This window comes from Bubalus bubalis, chromosome 3, assembly GCF_019923935.1.
Source record: "Bubalus bubalis isolate 160015118507 breed Murrah chromosome 3, NDDB_SH_1, whole genome shotgun sequence".
Taxonomy (NCBI): Eukaryota; Metazoa; Chordata; class Mammalia; order Artiodactyla; family Bovidae; genus Bubalus; species Bubalus bubalis.
In genome coordinates, this window is record NC_059159.1 from 172,927,412 (window position 1) to 172,947,750 (window position 20,339).

Genomic DNA, 20,339 nt, shown 5'->3' on the forward strand with positions numbered 1-20,339 from the left:
GGTTGGCAGCCCCCGGGGATGCATCTGAGCGCCTCCAGATCAGCTGTCAGATCAGGCAGCTCCTCTGGAGGCTGGACTCACGCTATGCTGTTTCCTCCTCTTATACCGCTCTTCCTGAGGAATGCGGTGTCAGACTTCAGTGCCTCATATTTCCTGCAAATGGGAGCCTCGTATTTCCTGCAAATGGGAGCCATGAGCTCCCAGTGCAGGGGCGGAGGCAGGGAGGCCTTGCTCGTGCACGAACGTCACAGCCTGGGGTGGGGTGTGGGCTGGAGCTCCCCTGAACACAGCACTCGTGCTCTGGGATCTAGGTGGACTCTGTGGTGCTAAAGAGGAGATGTGCTTCCTTAGAAAATATATTTTTTAATGCAGAAAAAGGATGATATTTATTGCATATAGTTTAGTTTTTCCATTATTGTTTTCTGGAGCTTCCCGTAGGCTAAAGGCTGGGGACAGAGGAATTCCTAGCCTTAGGATGGAGATTATTTCTGCCCCAATGAGTTGATCTTCGCTTTGGGTTTGTGGAGGGTCTGGATCCCGTTGCGTTGACCCCAGATGGAAACTGAGCACTCTCAGTGTTTCGAGGGCTGCTGATTCTGAAAGCTGCTGCCTCTCCCCGTCTCCCGTCTTGCATCTCGGCCCCTCCCTGCCCATCTCCCTCCCCCGCTGGAGGCGTCACCCTGAGCCCCATCTGTCCCCACAGTGGGGGTGCTGGGTGGGCACAGTGGGTGTTCCGTGTCCCCCACTTAACGCGCTTCCTCTCACCGCTCGTCTGCTTCACGTCACGCGTGCTGCATAGACCCCTCTCCGCGCCAGGGGCCCTGTGGAGGCTTTCACTGTGGACGCTGCGCCCCCAGCTTCAGGGATGAGGGAAGGAGTCACACAGGTGGCTCGGGGCCACCTCAACAGACATGGAGGCAGGTCCCGCCTGGCTGTCCAGGCGGCAGTCCAGGCTCCCGACTGACCACCGTGGTGCCTGGGGCGTCACACCTGATGCCGGCCCCCAGCGTGTCGACTACTGACAGCCGCTCTGAGCCCTGGGGCCCCAAGGAGCGGGGTCCCGGTGCCTCCAAGTGACTGTCCTCCATTCCCTTGCTTCTCCTCCCTGTCCTCATTCTCGCAGCCTTCATGGCCAGCTCTACAGAAACAGTTCCATTACAGTTTTCATTGAGTTGCACCCAAGTCACGAGTTAGCCTGGTAAGCGTGTACGTATTAACACCACACGAGTTAGCCTGGTAAGCGTGTACGTGTTAACACCACACGAGTTAGCCTGGTAAGCGTGTACGTATTAACACCACACGAGTTAGCCTGGTAAGCGTGTACGTATTAACACCACACGAGTTAGCCTGGTAAGCGTGTACGTATTAAGCGTGTACGTATTAACACCACACGAGTTAGCCTGGTAAGCGTGTACATGTTAACTAACACCACACGAGTTAGCCTGGTAAGCGTGTATGTATTAACACCAGTCTTCTGATGTGGAAAGTGTGTAACAGTCGCTCAGTCGTGTCTGACTCTGTGCGACCCCATGGACTGTAACCCACCAGGCTCCTCTGCCCATGGGATTCTCCAGGCACGAATACTGGAGTGGGTTGCCTTTCCCTTCTCCAGGGGATCTTCTCGACCCAGGAATCAAAGCTGGGTCTCCTCACTGTGGGCAGATTCTCTGTCATCTGAGCCGCGGGGCGTCCTCTGATGTGGGATACACTGTATTTATCCGCTGGTCCAAACCTTCCCCATGTTCCTCTGCTCCACACGCATGTGGCTTTAATCCTCTGAACCCGACGTACATTTTGTGAGGTTTGTTTCCAGATATTCAACTTTACTACTGCAAATAGGATTCTTTTACCATTTGCCCAAACTATTCGGGCTGGCCGGTAGGAAAACTATTGCTTTTTTATGTTTGTATTTGTGGAATTTAAAAAGTTAGTGCATCTTTGGAGTTTTTTTTGGCTAGACAAACACAGCATGTTTAAGAGATGACGGTGTTGCCTCTCCCTTACCAATTAAAAAAAGGGAAAATCATCTCTCTGTAGCTTTTCATTCTTTTACAGTCTGTTTTCCCATTCCTCATTCTGTCGTGGGGCCGCAGGGCGCTGGCCACAGTCGGCAGAAAGGTCTTCCTTGTGGGTTGATGTTGAGTGTTGGATGTTGGCTTTGCGGTTCAAGCATGTATTTTTAAGCTTGTCAGGAAAGTGTTACTCTTCCTTAGCCTATTTAGACATTTTTTAAAAAGGTAGACTTATCTGTCTTTGGCTGTGCTGGGTCTTGCGTGCCTCTCCAGGCTTTCTCTAGCTGTACAGAGTGGGGTTACTCTCCGGGTGTGATGCATGGCTTCTCTGTGGGGCAGCTTCTCTTGCTGTGGGCCACGGGCCCGAGGCGTATGGGCTTCAGTCGCTGCTGCATGTGGCTCAGTAGTGGTTTGCAGGCTCCAGAGGGCTTCCTCAGTATGTGACGCACCAGCTTAGTTGCTCCAAAGCCTGTGAGGTCTTCCTGGACCAAGGATCAAACTGGTGTTCCCTGCATCACAAGGCAGACTCTAACCACCGACCACTGGGAAAAGTGTAAGTGTTAGTCGTTCAGTCCTGTCCGACTCTTTGTGACCCATGGACTGCAGCCTGCCAGGTTCGTCTGTCCATGGTGATTCTCCAGGCAAGAATACTGGCGTGGGCAGCCATGCCTTCCTCCAGAGGAGCCCCTGTTGAAACGTCTTGACAGATGTATCCCCTGGCTATTGATGCGCTGGTGGTGCTCCTCTCCTTTCCTTTGTATTTGGGGTGAGTCATCAGCCAGTATGCAAGGCCCGTGCTCCGATCCGCCCTCACTCTGTTTCACGTTCCTAGCAGACGCTCTTGTTCATGCACTGCTGTCCTGCTTCCTGCCTAGTTTTTGCATCTGTCTTCGTGAAGGACACCTGCCTTCGGTCTCCTTTTCAGCCTGTCCTCGCTCATGTCTCTGGGATATGCTGGCTTTGGGAAATGAACCTCTGGGAAGCTCGCCATCTCTCCATGTTCTCTGGAAGCGTTTATCCAGCATGGAAATGATCCGCTCCACAGCACTTGGAAAACCTTGCCCGTGAAATGTCTGGGGCTGGTGCCTCGTGAGAGATAATTCTTGAACAACACTTTCAATTTCACACACAGTATTTTGCTATTGCTTATTGATTCAATTATGGTGACTCATTTTCCTAGAAAAGAGAAAAGCATATATTGTCTAAATATCAACATTAAGAATGAAGCTTGTTTATCGATCTTGGCTGTCTAAATTGGGCTTCTCTGGTGGCGCAGATGGTAAAGAGTCTACCTGCAGTACAGGAGGCCTGGGTTCAATTCCTGGGTCATGAAGATCCCCTGGACAAGGAAATGGCAACTCATTCTGGTATCAGCGATCTTGCTTGTATGAATCGAGGGAGCTGGTGCGTTTATTTTCGACCTCTCCCTCGAGCTCCGTGTGTTTCCCCATTGCACTGTTGCCAGGCTGTCAGCTTTTTACATCAAATGTTTTCACTTTCAAGAAAAACACATAACAAGTGCACCTAATGTATAACAATGATGCAGAGCTGTTTGATGACGTGGCTTTAATGCCCTTTGCTGATATTTGCTGGCCTGGGTGTCAATTCTGAAACCTTAGCTGGGTATAGAATTTAAGAGTCGCCAGCTTTCCTTTTCACTGTTCAGTGAAGGCTTCACTTTTTTCCTAGAATTCACTGTTGTGGAAGGGAAATTGAGGCCAGGCTGATACTTTAAAGAAGAAACCTGTTTTTTAAAAATTGGATTGCTAAAGGAAGCTTTATCCATGGAAGCCAAAATTTTCTCCAGGTTTTGATGTGGGTCTCAGAATCTAGTGTAACTGGCAGGTGGAGCGTCTGTTAAGTGTCCAGATGTGTTTGTTTGTTTTGAGGACTTTTCCTCCCTAACATGGCTGCCTTGGTGAAGAGGGAGGGTCAAGTGAAAGGGGCCCCACAGCCCAGGTGAATGTGGAGTCCTGGTGTGTGTGTGTGTGTGAGCTCCTGGACACGCCTGCTCCCTGCCCCCGCTGGCCTCTTGCCTGTCTGACACTGTGGAACAGCCCCTGCCCTGTTCCTCACAGGTGCTGCACCCCAGTAGGAGGCACGTGTCTGCTTGTGGGTTTCTGTCCTGGGACTCAGTGACTGTGCATAGACACGCCTCTGATGAACTGCCCGGATTGAAGCCCAGTCGCCCTGTGTTGGCCACGCCGGCCGCCCCGCTGCCCTGGTGGGATGAAGGCTTCTGCCTCCGGTGTCCTTTCTCCCTGGGTGGGGGTGAAGCCGTTGTGTCACCTGCTCCAGCTTGTTCACTTCTGTGATCCCATGTCCCAGGTGTGGCCCTCCCTTCCCGTGTTTTAGCTCTAGTGTGGATTCAGGCACTTCAGTGAGTTCTTACTTTCATGCAAGTGCATTTTGGGAGTGGACAAGGAAAATGCACGTGCCAGTTGGACTGTTTTGAAAGAAGAATTCAATGGGACAAGGGTTATTGGGAAAGATGGAGAAAGAGGTGTTTGGAGAGCAGGGAGCGGCTTGGGCTGGGATGGTGGGTGTGATAGCCACGTGGCAGAGCGCTCCATGTGCTGGGGGCGGAGGTCAGAGGGCCCTGCAGGGAGGGAAGGGTCAGCTCCTGTCCTGGACCCAGCTGGGTTGGCCGGCTTCCTTATTTCTCTCATACCCCTTCCCCCACTTCACATTTGGAAGGTTTTTGTCCTCTGCTTAGCGGAGGAAAGTGGGTCCCGCTACCATGGGCCCTCACATCTTCCTTGAAAACTACGGTGGGTAAATTATTTAATGATTGTTTTCCCATTGATGTGCCGCTCAGGCTTCTGATTTATGATTTAATTGTGCTGCTGGAGGTAGCTTCCAGTTTTTCACTGGATCCATTTGAATAAGCTTTGTGTTGTATCTCAGTATTAGCCAAAGGAAGATTAAAAAGTAAGCTGTAGAGTTTAGTAGCTTTGTAACAATGGCACGAAATGTGGAATAATGAACTGTAAATGCGTCTAATGACATAAATAATGCATTTGTGTAATTGTCAAGTAAGGGGGTGTGCTAATGAATCAATTATTTTTAATTGTAGGATGCTTGATTGTTTCAGAAATATAATTGATTGTAATCAAGAATCAATTAAATGTTGATAGTAATTATGTTTATCAAGCTTAAATACATGACATCATTACACTATAACTGCTTCAGGAAGAGAAAACTAGGGTGAGGTTATTATAAGTGAAGGAGGAGCAGCTCATGTTTATGCCAGCAGCTCGGCAGTGGTGAGTGCACCGTAATGAGGTAGAAAGAGACGCTCTTCAAGGCCTATCAGTCAAGGCTGATGGAGGCGAACTGCTCCAGCTGTGAGCTCATCACAGCCCGGAGCCGAGCGAGCAGCTTTCTGCCCGGGGGCAGCCCTTGGAGGTGAGGATCACAGGTGCGCCGCGGGCTCGGCCCTCACCCCGTGCGGTCCCTGGCGAACCCTGGGATCCCAGGAGGATCTGGGCTCTGGGAAGTGGGTGGCATCTGTCTCAGGTGCCCTGTTGGACTCATGACGCTCAGCACTGGCAAGGTCACTGCCAGGGGATCAGGCAGCAGGGGACGCACGTAGCCATGTGAGGGGTGTTGAAACACACGTGTGTGTGTGTCCCCGGTACCTGGGCACAGCAGGGAATGTACAGGAGCGGTCATGAGTCATCGGGTGGTCAGGGTGTTGCTGGGGGCGGCTGCCTTTGTCCTCAGTCTGACGCTTGACTTCCCCACGCACCTCCCCTCCTTCATTCATTATTTCCTGAGCACCTGCTCTGTGCCCGGAGCTGTGCCAGAGTTTAGCATCTACTGTTTCACAAGCTAGCATGTCCTCTCCCTCGTGAGTTCACAGTACAGAGAGGGAAGTGGGTAAGGAACGACTCACTGCAGTGACTTGCAGCGACCTAGTCCACCAGGGACTCGCAGGAGCCGGCTCATCCCGCTTGCACAGATGCTGGGCGCCGGAGCAGGCGGGTGGCACCTGAGCCGGTCTCCTCGCCACTGTGCCATGTGGTGTCCTCTCTTTAGCCTGATGTTGGAACCCTTCATGGGGCTCTGCGTGCAGCTGGCACTTTTGCCTGCTGGGCTGGGCTGAATTAGTGCTGTGCCCCCTGGGAATACACATCCTTCAGTGTTGGGAAATTTTCTTGCATTAATTCTTTGATAATTTCCTTCTCTGCTCTTCTCTCTTTCCTGGGCTGCTACTTTTTTTTCTCCTGATAGTGAACCTCCTCATCCGTTACTGTACTTTTCTTCTGTTTTAATTCTGATTTTCCACCTTTTTTGTTTTGTTCTACTTTGTACTCTAAACTTATTCTTGTATTTTCAATGTCTGCTATTCTGCTTTTTAATTTCCAAGAGTTTTTTTCCTTCTCTCTGATTTTTTTTGGTAGCATTTGTTGTTGTTCAGTCGCTAAATCGTGTCTGACTCCCTTTGACGCCATGAACTGAAGAATACCAGGCCTCCCTGTCCCTCACTATCTCCTAGAGTTTGCCCAAGCTCAAGTCCATTGAATTGGTGATGCTTTCCAACCATCCTTCCATATAGTGGTCTCATTTTGCAAATTATTTTTCTGTTCTTTTCTTTATGAGCAAAGTAATGATAATTTCTTTTAAAATTCTTCTTATATTCCTATCTCTAATTTTTTGCCACTCCCCACCCCCGTTTTATTGAGATATAGTTGGCATACAGCACTGTATATATTTAGGTTGAATTATATGATTTGAACTACTGCACCATTGCACTCATCTCACACGCTAGTAAAGTAATGCTCAAAATTCTCCAAGCCAGGCTTCAGCAATATGTGAACCATGAACTTCCAGATGTTCAAGATGGTTTTAGAAAAGGCAGAGGAACCAGAGATCAAATTGTCAACATCCGCTGGATCATCAAAAAAGCAAGAAAGTTCCAAAAAAACATCAATTTCTGCTTTATTGACTCTGCCAAAGCCTTTGACTGTGTGGATCACAATAAACTGTGGAAAATTCTGAAAGAGATGGGAATACCTGACCTGCCTCTTGAGAAACCTATATGCAGGTCAGAAAGCAACAGTTAGAACTGGACATGGAACAACAGACTGGTTCCAAATAGGAAAAGGAGTATGTCAAGGCTGTATATTGTCACCCTGCTTATTTAACTTATATGCAGAGTACATCATGAGAAACACTGGGCTGGAAGAAGCACAAGCTGGAATCAAGATCGCCTGGAGAAATATCAATAACCTCAGATATGCAGATGGCACCACCCTTATGGCAGAAAATGAAGAGGAACTAAAAAGCCTCCTGATGAAAGTAAAAGAGGAGAGTGAAAAAGTTGGCTTAAAGCTCAACATTCAGAAAACAAAGATCATGGTATCTGGTCCCATTACTTCATGGGAAATAGATGGGGAAACAGTGGAAACAGTGTCAGACTTTATTTTTTTGGGCTCCAAAGTCACTGCAGATGGTGATTGTAGCCATGAAACTAAAAGATGCTTACTCCTTGGAAGAAAAGTTATGACCAACCTAGATAGCATATTGAAAAGCAGAGACATTGCTTTGCCAACAAAGGTCCATCTAGTAAAGGCTATGGTTTTTCCTGTGGTCATGTATGGATGTGAGAGTTGGACTGTGAAGAAAACTGAGTGCCAAAGAATTGATGCTTTTGAACTGTGGTGTTGGAGAAGACTCTTGAGAGTCCCTTGGACTGCAAGGAGATCCAACCAGTCCATTCTGAAGGAGATCAGCCCTGGGATTTCTTTGGAAGGAATGATGCTAAAGCTGAAACTCCAGTACTTTGGCCACCTCATGCGAAGAATTGACTCATTGGAAAAGACTCTGATGCTGGGAGGGATTGGGGGCAGGAGGAGAAGGGGACGACAGAGGATGAGATGGCTGGATGGCATCACCGACTTGATGGACGTGAGTCTGAGTGAACTCCGGGAGTTGGTGATGGACAGGGAGGCCTGGCGTGCTGTGATTCATGGGGTTGCAAAGAGTTGGACATGACTGAGTGACTGAACTGAACTGATATGATTTGATTTAAATAATGTAATGATTATCACAAGGTTTAGTGGACATCCACCATCTGTCTCATCACCTTACATGGATATCATCTCACATAGACACTACACATACATATCATCTCACATGGATTCTGTATATATGTCACATCATGTAGATAATATATACTTTTATTATCTCACATGGATAATATGTCCATGTTTCACCTTACATAGATACTATACATATGTATCACCTCACATGGATTCTGTATATATATCATATCACACAGATAACATGCATGCACGTTATCTCACATGTATACATATGTCACCTTACATAATGTCCTGCATACACATATGTGATCTCACGTAGACGTATACATCCTTCTGATGATGATTTAGGATGTACGCTTCTTTCTCTCTGAGCTTTCTGTTTGCGTGCGCAGGTTTTGCCTGCTTTCGGTTTTGTTCTTCTGTGTTAGGCGTTGCCCTCTGATGCCTGGTGGTCACAGCGCTCTCGTGGTTACGAGAGGCTCCCTGAGCCCTGACGGGCTGTGTGTGCCTGGCGGCTCCTGCTGGGTGCGGGGCTTCGCTCCAGGTGTCGGGTCTGTGGGAGGCGGTGACTTGGGTCGCGGAGCCCCAGCTGACAGACTCTGCAGGCCGTTTCCCTCAGGCTAGGGTTTCCTCAGAGGCAGGTTTCCAGGGCCTCTGCTGGTGGGAGCCTTGCTGTTAGCGCCGGGAGAGCCGCGTGGGCAGGGGCCACCGTCCAGCTGGCCCAGCCGTGCCTCCCGCCCCCCTCCCTCCGCTCCCTTCTTGAGAAATACTGTCCTGCAGACTCCAGGTGGGGCGTGCCCGCAGGGGCCCAGAGCCCCCCGGGAGCTCCCGACGGCTCTCTTGAAGACAGTGAGAGCTTTCATTCTCAGAGACCGTGGTTCCATACTGAGATGAGAAGAGCCCCTGATTTTATGTCAAGAAAGTGAGCTGGGAGCGAATCCCTGAAGCTCCCACTGGAGTCTGGCAAAGCTCACTTGTCATTTCCCCTCCCTGCCGAATGGGCTGCATGTTTCTGGGAATCCATAAATCATGAATAATGCATGAAAACCCACTTTTACAGGAGTAGGGAAAAAAATTAAATGTATCCTGTGAGGCTCCCTGGAGAAGACAAACGGGTATAAATAAAATGTATGTGAGCAATAGGAGAGCGCTGCCCTGAAGCCACGGCCGAGGAGGTGGGTGTGGGGGTGGGGGGCAGGGGCTGACCCCAGGGAGGGTGCAGACCCCCGGAGCAGGGAGCGGCCGGGAGGAGGCGGGGAGTCCCCAGCACCGTGGCGTCCTCCCTCGAGACACCTGGCAGGCTGGCGGGGCATGGCGCTGGGTGTCCCGGGCGGAGGTGGGCACTGTCCGGGGCAGGGTCGGGCCTCCTCCAGGTGGACAGGCCAGGCTGTGCTGACCGTGGACCTGCCCCTCCCTGCCCCGTCACGTCCTCCCTGCCCTTCCTTACCTTGCCCACCCCTTTCCACCTTCTCTCCATGGTCTGCTCTTTTGATTTCCCTTCTGTCTTGCCTTGAAACCAGGCTCCAGTTTAAGCCAGTGGAGGACTTGCTCCGAGGCTCCCTCCCCAGCTCCAGCGTGCGGGCCTCAGTCCTTGTTTCAGGATCTCCGCTGCTGGACCCTGGGGGTGGTGGTGGCTGAGGGTGGGCTGCCCGACCCCTGGGGGGTTTGGTGGCTGAGGGTGGGTCTCCCGGCCCCTGCAGGGTTGGGGGGGGGCGGGTGGCTGAGGGTCTCGCCCTGGCCCTCCGGGGGCTCAGAGTGGCACAGCCATGAGGTGGGGGGCGGCCAGAGGTGCGGTCACCTGCTCCCAGACCTGTGCCTCCTGATGTTCGAGACAGTGAGGCCCTTTATCTTCTCAAAAACTTTCAGTGCCCCTGCCCAGTGCTTTTGTTTAAACACTCGCTGATTGAGAAGAAAAAAAAAGCTAAATAAAAACTATAAAAAAAACCCAAGTAAATAAAACTACCATGCATTTAATTTATACTTTAAAAGCAGAACTGTATTTCATAAAGTGCAGCAGCGTCTAAACTCATCTGAAAACAATCTGCTATTTAGTTCGTGGCCATTTCCCGAACTCACAAAGCTTAGTGGAGCTTCACAGAGACTCTGAGGGTGTGATGCCTCTGAAATCTGCAGGTTGGAGTCTGTTGCTTTGGGTGCTTTGAATGCCCCCCTTAGACGGAACCAGACCAGTGAGGCCTGCGTGTGGTCTGTGTTTTATCAGCCCTCCGTTCCCTCCAGAAGGGTTCCTCTGCTGAACTGCGCTCTGTGGCGATGCTGTTGGCCTGAGGACACCGCGGGGGATGGTTCCATGGAAACCGTCTGCAGTGAGAAGATGTCAGACGCTGTTACGCGGCTTAGACAGGGTTCCTGTGCCGGTGACCCTGCTGAGCCGGGAGCAGAGTGCTGACTCCAGGACACAGAGGACTCGGCTTCCGGCCGCGGCAGAGAAGCTGGTCCTGGACTGACTCCATGCTCCCCAACAGGAAACAGCCAGGAATCTCCACAACCCCAACAAGAAACAGCCAGGAATCTCCATGCTCCCCAACAAGAAACAGGAATCTCCACGCACCCCAACAAGAAACAGCCAGGAAACTCCACGCACCCCAAAAAGAAACAGCCAGGAATCTCCATGCACCCCAACAAGAAACAGGAATCTCCACAACCCCAAAAAGAAACAGGAATCTCCACACACCCCAAGAAGAAACAGGAATCTCCACACACCCCAACAAGAAACAGTCAGGAATCTTGACGTTCCCCAACAAGAAACAGCCAGGAATCTCCACGCACCCCAACAAGAAGCAGCCAGGAATCTCCATGCAAAACAGCCAGGAATTTCCACACACCAAAACAAGAAACAGCCAGGAATCTCCACACACCCCTACAAGAAACAGCCAGAAATCTTCATGCTCCCCAACAAGAAACAGCCAGGAATCTCCATGAACAAGAGCCAGGAATTTCCACACACCCAAACAAGAAACAGCCAGTAATCTTCACACTCCCCAACAAGAGACAGCCAGGAATCTCCATGCACCCCAACAAGAAACAGCCAGGAAACTCCACACACCCCAGCAAGAAACAGGAATCTAAATGCACCCCATCAAGAAACAGTCAGGAATCTTAACGTACCCCAATAAGAAACAGGAATCTCCATGCACCCCAAGAAACAGCCAGGAATCTCCATGCACCCCAACAAGAAACAGCCAGGAATCTCCACACACACCCAAAAAGAAACAGCCAGAAATCTCCATGTGCCCCAACAAGAAACAGGAATCTTCACACACCCCAACAAGAAACAGCCAGGAAACTCCATGTACCCCAACAAGAAACAGGAATCTAAACGCACCCCATCAAGAAACAGTCAGGAATCTCCACGCACCCCAACAAGAAACAGGAATCTCCATGCACCCCAAGAAGAAACAGCCAGGAATCTCCATGTGCCCCAACAAGAAACAGGAATCTTCACACACCCCAACAAGAAACAGCCAGGAAACTCCATGTACCCCAACAAGAAACAGGAATCTAAACGCACCCCATCAAGAAACAGCCAGGAATCTCCACGCACCCCAACAAGAAACAGGAATCTTCATGCACCCCAACAAGAAACAGCCAGGAATCTTCACACACCCCAACAAGAAACAGCCAGGAATCTCCACGCACCCCAACAAGAAACATGAATCTCCACAACCCCAACAAGAAACAGGAATCTAAACGCACCCCATCAAGAAACAGCCAGGAATCTCCACGCACCCCAACAAGAAACAGGAATCTTCATGCACCCCAACAAGAAACAGCCAGGAATCTTCACACACCCCAACAAGAAACAGCCAGGAATCTCCACGCACCCCAACAAGAAACATGAATCTCCACAACCCCAACAAGAAACAGGAATCTCCATGTACCCCAAAAAGAAACAGGAATCTCCACACACCCCAAGAAGAAACAGGAATCTCCACGCACTCTAACAAGAAACTGCCAGGAATCTCCACGCACCCCAACAAGAAACAGCCAGGAAACTCCACACACCCCTACAAGAAACACCCAGGAATCTCCATGCTCCCCAACAGGAAACAGCCAGGAAACTCCACACCTCAACAAGAAACAGCCAGGAATTTTCATGCTCCCCAACAGGAAACAGCCAGGAAACTCCATGCACCCCAACAAGAAACAGCCAGGATTCTCCACGTATTCCAACAAGAAACAGGAATCTCCACACACCCCAACAAGAAACAGGATCTCCATGCACCCCAAAGAAACAGTCAGGAATCTTCACACACCCCAACAAGAAACAGCCAGGAAACTCCACACACCCCAACAAGAAACAGCCAGGAAACTCCACGCACCCCAACAAGAAACAGGAATCTCCACACATTCCAACAAGAAACAGGAATCTCCACACACCCCGACAAGAAACAGGATCTCCATGCACCCTGACAAGAAACAGGAATCTCCACGCACCCCGACAGGAAACAGGAATCTCCACACACCCCAACAAGAAACTGGAATCTCCACGCACCCCGACAAGAAACAGGAATCTCCACGCACCCCGACAAGAAACAGGAATCTCCACACATGCCAACAAAAAACCCGTTCTCCACGCACCCCAACTAGAAACAGCCAGGAATCTTCATGCTCCCCAACAAGAAACACCCAGGAATCTTCATGCTCCCCAACAAGAAACAGCCAGGAATCTCCATGCACCTCAACAAGAAACAGGAATCTCCACGCACCCCAACAAGAAACAGGAATCTCCACGCACCCCAACAAGAAACAGGAATCTCCACGCACCCCAACAAGAAACAGGAACCTCCATGCACCCCACAAGAAACAGGAATCTGCACATACCCCAACAAGAAACAGGAATCTCCATGCACCCCAACAAGAAACAGGAAACTCCACGCACCCCAACAAGAAACAGCCAGGAATCTCAATGCACCCCAACAAGAAACAGCCAGGAAACTCCACACACCCCAACAAGAAACAGCCAGGAATCTCCACATGCCCCAACAAGAAACAAGATCTTCACACACCCCAACAGGAAACAACCAGGAAACTCCACGCACCCCAACAAGAAACAGGAATCTCCACACACCCCAAGAAGAAACAGGAATCTTCACGCACCCCAGCAAGAAACAGCCAGGAATCTTCACACTCCCCAACAAGAAACAACCAAGAATCTTCACAATCCCCAACAAGAAACAGCCAGGAATCTCCACACACCCCAACAAGAAACAGCCAGGAAACTCCATGCACCCCAACAAGAAACAGCCAGGAATCTTCACGCTCCCCAAAAAGAAACAGCCAAGAATCTTCACAATCCCCAACAAGAAACAGCCAGGAAACTCCACGCACCCCAACAAGAAACAGTCAGGAATCTTCACACTCCCCAACAAGAAACACCCAGGAATCTCCAAGCATCCTAACAAGAAACAGCCAGGAATCTCCACGCACCCCAAGAAGAAACAGCCAGGAAATGCCACACACCCCAACAGGAAAGAAACAGCAAGGAATCTCCACATACCCCAACAAGAAACAAGAATCTTCAGCACCCCAACAAGAAGCAGCCAGGAAACTCCATGCACCCCAACAAGAAAAAGCCAGGAAATGCAACACACCCCAACAAGAAACAGCCAAGAATCTCCACGTATCCCAACAAGAAACAGGAATCTCCATGAACCCCAACAAAAAACAGGAATCTCCATGAACCCCAACAAGAAACAGCCAGGAATCTCCATGCACCCCAACAAGAAACAGCCAGGAAACTCCACACTCCCCAACAAGAAACAGCCAGGAATCTCCACGCACCCCAACAAGAAACAGCCAGGAATCTTCACGCTCCCCAACAAGAAACAGCCAGGAATCTCCATGCACCCCAACAAGAAACAGCCAGGAAACTCCACACACCCCAACAAGAAACAGCCAGGAATGTCCACCTGCCCCAACAAGAAACAAGAATCTTCACACACCCCAACAAGAAACAGCCAGGAATCTCCACACACCCCAACAAGAAACAGCCAGGAATCTCCACGCACCCCAACAAGAAACAGCCAGGAAACTCCACACACTCCAACAAGAAACAGCCAGGAATCTCCATGCACCCCAACAAGAAACAGCCAGGAATCTCCACGTGCCCCAACAAGAAACAGGAATCTCCACGCACCCCAACAAGAAACAGCCAGGAAACTCCATGCACCCCAACAAGAAACAGGAATCTCCACGCACCCCAACAAGAAACAGCCAGGAATCTCAATGCACCCCAACAAGAAAAGGAATCTCCACACATCCCAACAAGAAAGAGGAATCTCCATGCACCCCAGCAAGAAACAGCCAGGAATCTTCACGCTCCCCAATAAGAAACAGCCTGGAATCTCCATGCACCCCAACAAGAAACAGCCAGGAATCTTCACGCTCCCCAACAAGAAACAGCCTGCAATCTCCACGTACCCAAACAAGAAACAGCCAGGAATCTCCACGCACCCCAACAAGAAACAGCCAGGAATCTCCATGCACCCCAACAAGAAACAGCCAGGAATCTCCATGCACCCCAACAAGACACAGCCAGGAAACTCCACACACCCCAACAAGAAACAGCCAGGAATCTCCACGTGCCCCAACAAGAAACCATAATCTTCACGCACCCCAGCAAGAAACAGCCAGGAAACTCCACTCATCCCAACAAGAAACAGGAATCTCCATGCACCCCAACAAGAAACAGCCAGGAATCTCCACGCACCCCAACAAGAAACAGCCAGGAATCTCCACGCACCCCAACAAGAAACAGCCAGGAATCTCCACACACCCCAACAAGAAACAGGAATCTCCACGCACCCCAACAAGAAACAGCCAGGAATCTCCACGCACCCCAACAAGAAACAGCCAGGAATCTTCACGCTCCCCAACAAGAAACAGCCAGGAATCTCCACAAAGCCCAACTAGAAACAGGAATCTCCACGCACCCCAACAAGAAACAGGGATCTCGACGCACCCCAACAACAAACAGGATTCTCCACGCATCCCAACAAGAAACAGGAATCTCCACGCACCCCAACAAGAAACAGCCAGGAATCTCCACGTACCCCATCAAGAAACAGCCAGGAATCTCCACGCACCCCAACAAGAAACAGCCAGGAATCTCCACGCACCCCAACAAGAAACAGCCCAGAACCTCCATGCACCCCAACGAGAAACAGCCAGGGACTGGGCAGCATTTATGGAAAGTGTGTTCAGCCATGGACGACGGGCGGTGAGAGGCTCTGACCCCCCAGGTCAGGGGCAAAGGGCAAGGTGTGCCCCGTGGCTGCCCTGGATCTTGGCCTGGCTGAAGCTCCCCTTCTGGCACCGGAAACTGGAGTCCAGTGGGGCAAGCTGGTCCCACTGGGCTGAGAAGGCAAAGGTTGGAAGTGGGGGAAGCTGAGCGCTTGGGATCAGCAGGGCAGGGGGCAAGGAGGGGGCCGTGCAGAGGGGGCTCGGGGTCCAGTGTGGACTCTCCCTGTGATCCTGGTCGGGGCCTGGCTGCATGTGCCCATGCAGGACACGTGGGGCCTGCCGGGGGGCAGCTCCCGTGGGCAGGGGATGGGACAGAGGTTCCAGAGGTCAGGAGTGCCAGGGGACATCTGGGCCCGGTGCAGACCGACGCCGTTAGTCTCTCACGAACATGGTGAATGTGTGTTAACAGAGCACACCGCACAGAAGGGTCTCTCCCAGGCGGAGAGAGACCCTTGTTTCATCTGCCCTTCCCTTCACCTGGGCCAGGCGGTCACAGAGGGTCAGCCCCCAGAGGGGCTGTGATGGGGCTCGTAATGGGGAGGGGCAGGGAGACGGGTGGGTGAGGGGACAACCCTCGAGGGGGCTGAGGTGCAGAGTGCCTCGCCCTCCCCCAGAGGCTGCGGTTATCTCCTCAGGTGCCCAGCAAGTTACCTCCTGGCAAGGCTCTCAATTTGTATAGAACTTAGATTCCTTACGGTGAAAAATGATGTTTATTCACCATGAAGGTTAAGAAAAACAGCCCTTGAAAGGGAATGAGCTTTTTTTGGAGGGAATTTTTTTTTTTTTTAATGAGCAGGATTATGTTTCTACAATAGTGCCTTTTGCATGCACATTTTTCCTAAAAGAATGAGGACTTTTCAGAGTAAAATGAAATCCTTTAATTAGCAGGCATTTGAAAATGCAGAACAGGAAATAATACCACGCTCCAGCCCTGCCTGTGTCTCCTTGGAGGCCTGACAACATGTGCCAGATTGTGGGCTTTTCTGCAGAAAATAACCTTGTCGTCCGGGAGCTGTGGCTTGGAAAGAGCAAGGCCGTCGGGATGGTCTGGATGGGATGGAGCCTCAGACGTGTGCGCCCAGCTGTACGAGCATGGTCCCCAGGCCGCACTCGGAGGAGATGCTGGCAGGGCGGTCAGGAGGCTCCCACGGCTTGGAGAGGAGGGTGACTGTTGAGGGGTGGTGGAGTCCTGACTGATGGAGGGGGGTGGGTCTGGGGGCCGCTCTCGACTCCCTGGACCCATGGGAAAGTGGAGACCCCACGGGGCCATCATTCACCAGATCGGTGGTTCTCAGCAAGAGGTGGATTGCCGGTTGGCGACGCCTGCAGACATTTCGATCCTTGTGGCTGCAAAAGGCGTTATCAGCATCTGTTGGGTGGAGGCCCAGCAAACTGCTAGACATCCTCCAGGTCTGGAAAGACAGTGGAGAGTGTTAGCTGATCAGTCGTGTCCAATTCTTTGCGATCCCGTAGACTGTAGCCCTCTAGGCTCCTCTGTCCATGGGATTTCCCAGGCAAGAATACCGGAGTGAGTAGACATTTCCTTTTCAAGGGGATCTTCCAGATCCAGGGATCAAACCTGGGTCTCCTGCATTCTTTATCATCTGGGTCACTGAGGAAGCCACCAGGGCGGGGATGATCCCACAGAGAATCATTGTGGCTGAAGTGTCGCCAAGGCCACTGCTGAGAAAATCAGTCTAAAGCCCAGAAACCCTGACTTGCAGTGCTGTGTCTTTGCTAGAAGGTTCTGGGTGGCTGAGAAAGCAGGCGCACACCTGCCCGGGACTCACCTGGGAAAACCTGAGGGCTGAATACTGCGCTTCCAGGTGCAGTGCTGGCCTTGCAGACCACGTGAGAGCCATGTGGACAGAGAAGGGGACTCGATTTTAGGGATCCCACCTTCTGGCCGCCGCACACGGCCCCTCTCAGGCTACCAGACGTTCAAAGCGCCAGCTCACAGCCAGCGCCGAGCTGATGCAGCAGCTGGATGCACAGGCACCGGGGTCCCCACCCATGCCAGCCCAGAGGTGAATTGGGGTCACTGGGAAGGCAGCCACACCTCCCTCACTGGTGAGCCAGCCCTTGGCACTTACTCACCTCCCAGACTTCGTTCTTGTTTTAAAGACGGTAAATATGAAAATACCCCAGGCAATGGTCAAGTGGAGACTCCTGTTACCCTTTTAGCTTCTCCCATGAATGAGCCTGTTGGTTCCAGGCCATACTGATCATTGGCTTAAACCAAGAGGATCTCTGTTCTGATCGCTGGCCGAAGGTCCTGAAGACTGGACAGAAGGTTTCTGCTGAGTGAGGGGGAGGCTTGGCTGGCAGAAGAGTGTGGGGAGGGTCTCACAAGTCCCAGCAGGGCGGGACCCAAACTGGACTCTGGGGAGGGGCTGACCATGGGCCAAGAGGCCCTACTGCTTGGGCTTGTTCTGGGGGCCTGGGCGGAGCTGTGAACCAAGCAGGAGCTTCCCGGAGGCTGGGTTGAGTGTCGCTCATGGTCCCTGCTAGGGACTGGGATGCCCCCTGCCGCAGGAGGCCTCCATCACAGTGAACCCGGGCCAGTGTGGGGGGAGACACCAGTGTGGCCTGGGGCTGAACCAGAAACCCCCTGGGATCCGTTTTCCTTGGGAAGCCAGTCTTTCCAGCAAACCGAGGATTCCGGGGGGTTGTTGAAGACCGGTGACTCTGTAGAGCGGCCGGTCACACTGGCCTTCAGAGTGTTCTCCAAATCAAACCTCCATGGGGCTCCTGTCCTCCGAGCAGCCACCGCCTCCCGCCTGGGCGTGGCTGTGGCCCCAGGCGGCCCCGGGGGCCCCTCCCCCGGCCGCTCTGCGGGGACTGCCTCGTGGACCACGCCTCTGACCGGGTGGCTCCATCACCGGGCCTTCAGCAGCGCCGTCAGTCGCCGCTGCGTCTGTCTGCTCCCTCCTCTGCCCCTTTCTTGGCAATGCTGAGCCTGTTGGTCCCAGATCTTTGCTCTCACTGCGGCCTCTGTCAGGAGCTTCTCTCCCATCTGCGTGGCCCGTTCCTTCCGTTCACTTGAGCCTCCACTGGGTGTCATCCCTTTAGAGAGGTGTTCATCTCACACCTCGGCGTTTCTCTTCTCTCTTACCCTTTTGTTTTATCAGCACTGGAAACTGCATTATTTGCTTATCTGACTGCCTTTTGTGATCTAGCTCCCCACTAAATCTTCCACCACATGTTGGAGAGAACTTTGCCTTTTTCATCCATAGTCCTGGTCACTAGGGCAGTGATTGGCACTTGTTAACACTAAGCCGACATCTGTTAAATCTATGGCTGAATCATCAGCAGAAGGAGATGGGATAGAGATACTTAAATAAATTAACTTAAAAATAAAATTTAATTAATAAATGCAATGAAACAATAAAACTTTGTCAATAAGTGTAGGGTTACACCCTCAGGGAAACTCTTACACATATGAGGAGACATGCATAAAATTGTGTATTGCAGAATTGCTTATAATCACACAAAGTCAAAGCAATCTAAGTGACCACTGATAGATAAATAAGTTATGATATATTGAGAGATTAGTTTTATGGTCATTAAAATAAGTGAGCCTAAATTATCTTTCTCTCCATACACATGTTTGTGTGTGTATTGATGCTTTTGAACTGTGGCGTTGGAGAAGACTCTTGAGAGTCCCTTGGACTGCAAGGAGATCCAACCAGTCCATTCTGAAGGAGATCAGCCCTGGGATTTCTTTGGAAGGAATGGTGCTAAAGCTGAAACTCAAGTACTTTGGCCACCTCATGCGAAGAGTTGACTCATTGGAAAAGACCCTGATGCTGGGAGGGCTTGGGGGCAGGAGGAGAAGGGGACGACAGAGGATGAGATGGCTGGATGGCATCACCGACTCGATGGACGTGAGTTTGAGTGAACTCTGGGAGTTGGTGATGGACAGGGAGGCCTGGCGTGCTGCGATTCATGGGGTCGCACAGAGTTGGACACGACTGAGCGACTGAACTGAACTGAACTGAATGTAGGTAAGCTTCAATAATCTAATGGTGAACAAAGAAAGCTAATTATAGAACAGTCCCTACAGCCTGGCCTATGCATGTGCAGAACTGGTTTAACTACACGTTTGGAGGGATAAATGCCGAGTTCAGGAGAGTGGTTCATTCTGAGGAAGTGAGGCTTATGGACACTTAGAGGTGGAAATGAAGGTTCAATTTTTATCACTGATGTTTAAATATTTTTTTCTTTTAATATAAATCATATAAGGCAAAATGTCACTGTGGTAGAGCTGTGCGGAGGACACGTGGGTGTTTTTTAACTTCATTCTTTGTATGTTTGCGTGTGTTTAATTTTTCATAATGTGACTGATTCCTAAATGGGCTGAAATAAATGGGCATGCAGAGGAAATAGTATTATTTCTCTCCATAGGTTATTTTTTTAAAAAAAGATATTTACTTTCAGCTATGCTGGATTTTTGCTGCTGAGCAGGCTCCCTCTGGCCGTGGGGAACAGGGCCACCCTCTAGCTGAGGGGTGCAGGCTCTGCTTATGCCGGCTCTCCTCTGGCTGTGGGGAGCGGGGCCGCCCTCTGGCTGAGGGGTGCAGGCTCTGCTTGTGCCGGCTCTCCTCGTGTGGGGCGCAGGCTCCAGGGCTCCTGGGCTTCAGTAGTTGCAGCGTGCAGGCCCGGGCTCTAGAGCACAGGCTCAGTAGCCTGCACGTGGGCTTACTTGCTCCGCAGCATGTGGGATCTTCCCAGACCAGGGATCGAACTCATGTCTCCTGCACTGGCAGCGGATTCTTTATCACTGAGACACTAGGGAAGCCCTCCATAGATTCTTTTAACCGTGATTCTCTTTCCTTGCACTCCAGGCTGCTCTCACAGCTTTTGAGTTGCTTTTTTTTTTTTTTAATAAATACTTATTTACTCTTTGATTTGGCTGCACCTGGTCTCAGCTGCAAACTGGGAATCTTTAGTTGTGGTGTGTGAGCTCTTACATGCAGCATGTGGGATCTAGTTCCCTGCCCAGGGACCAAAC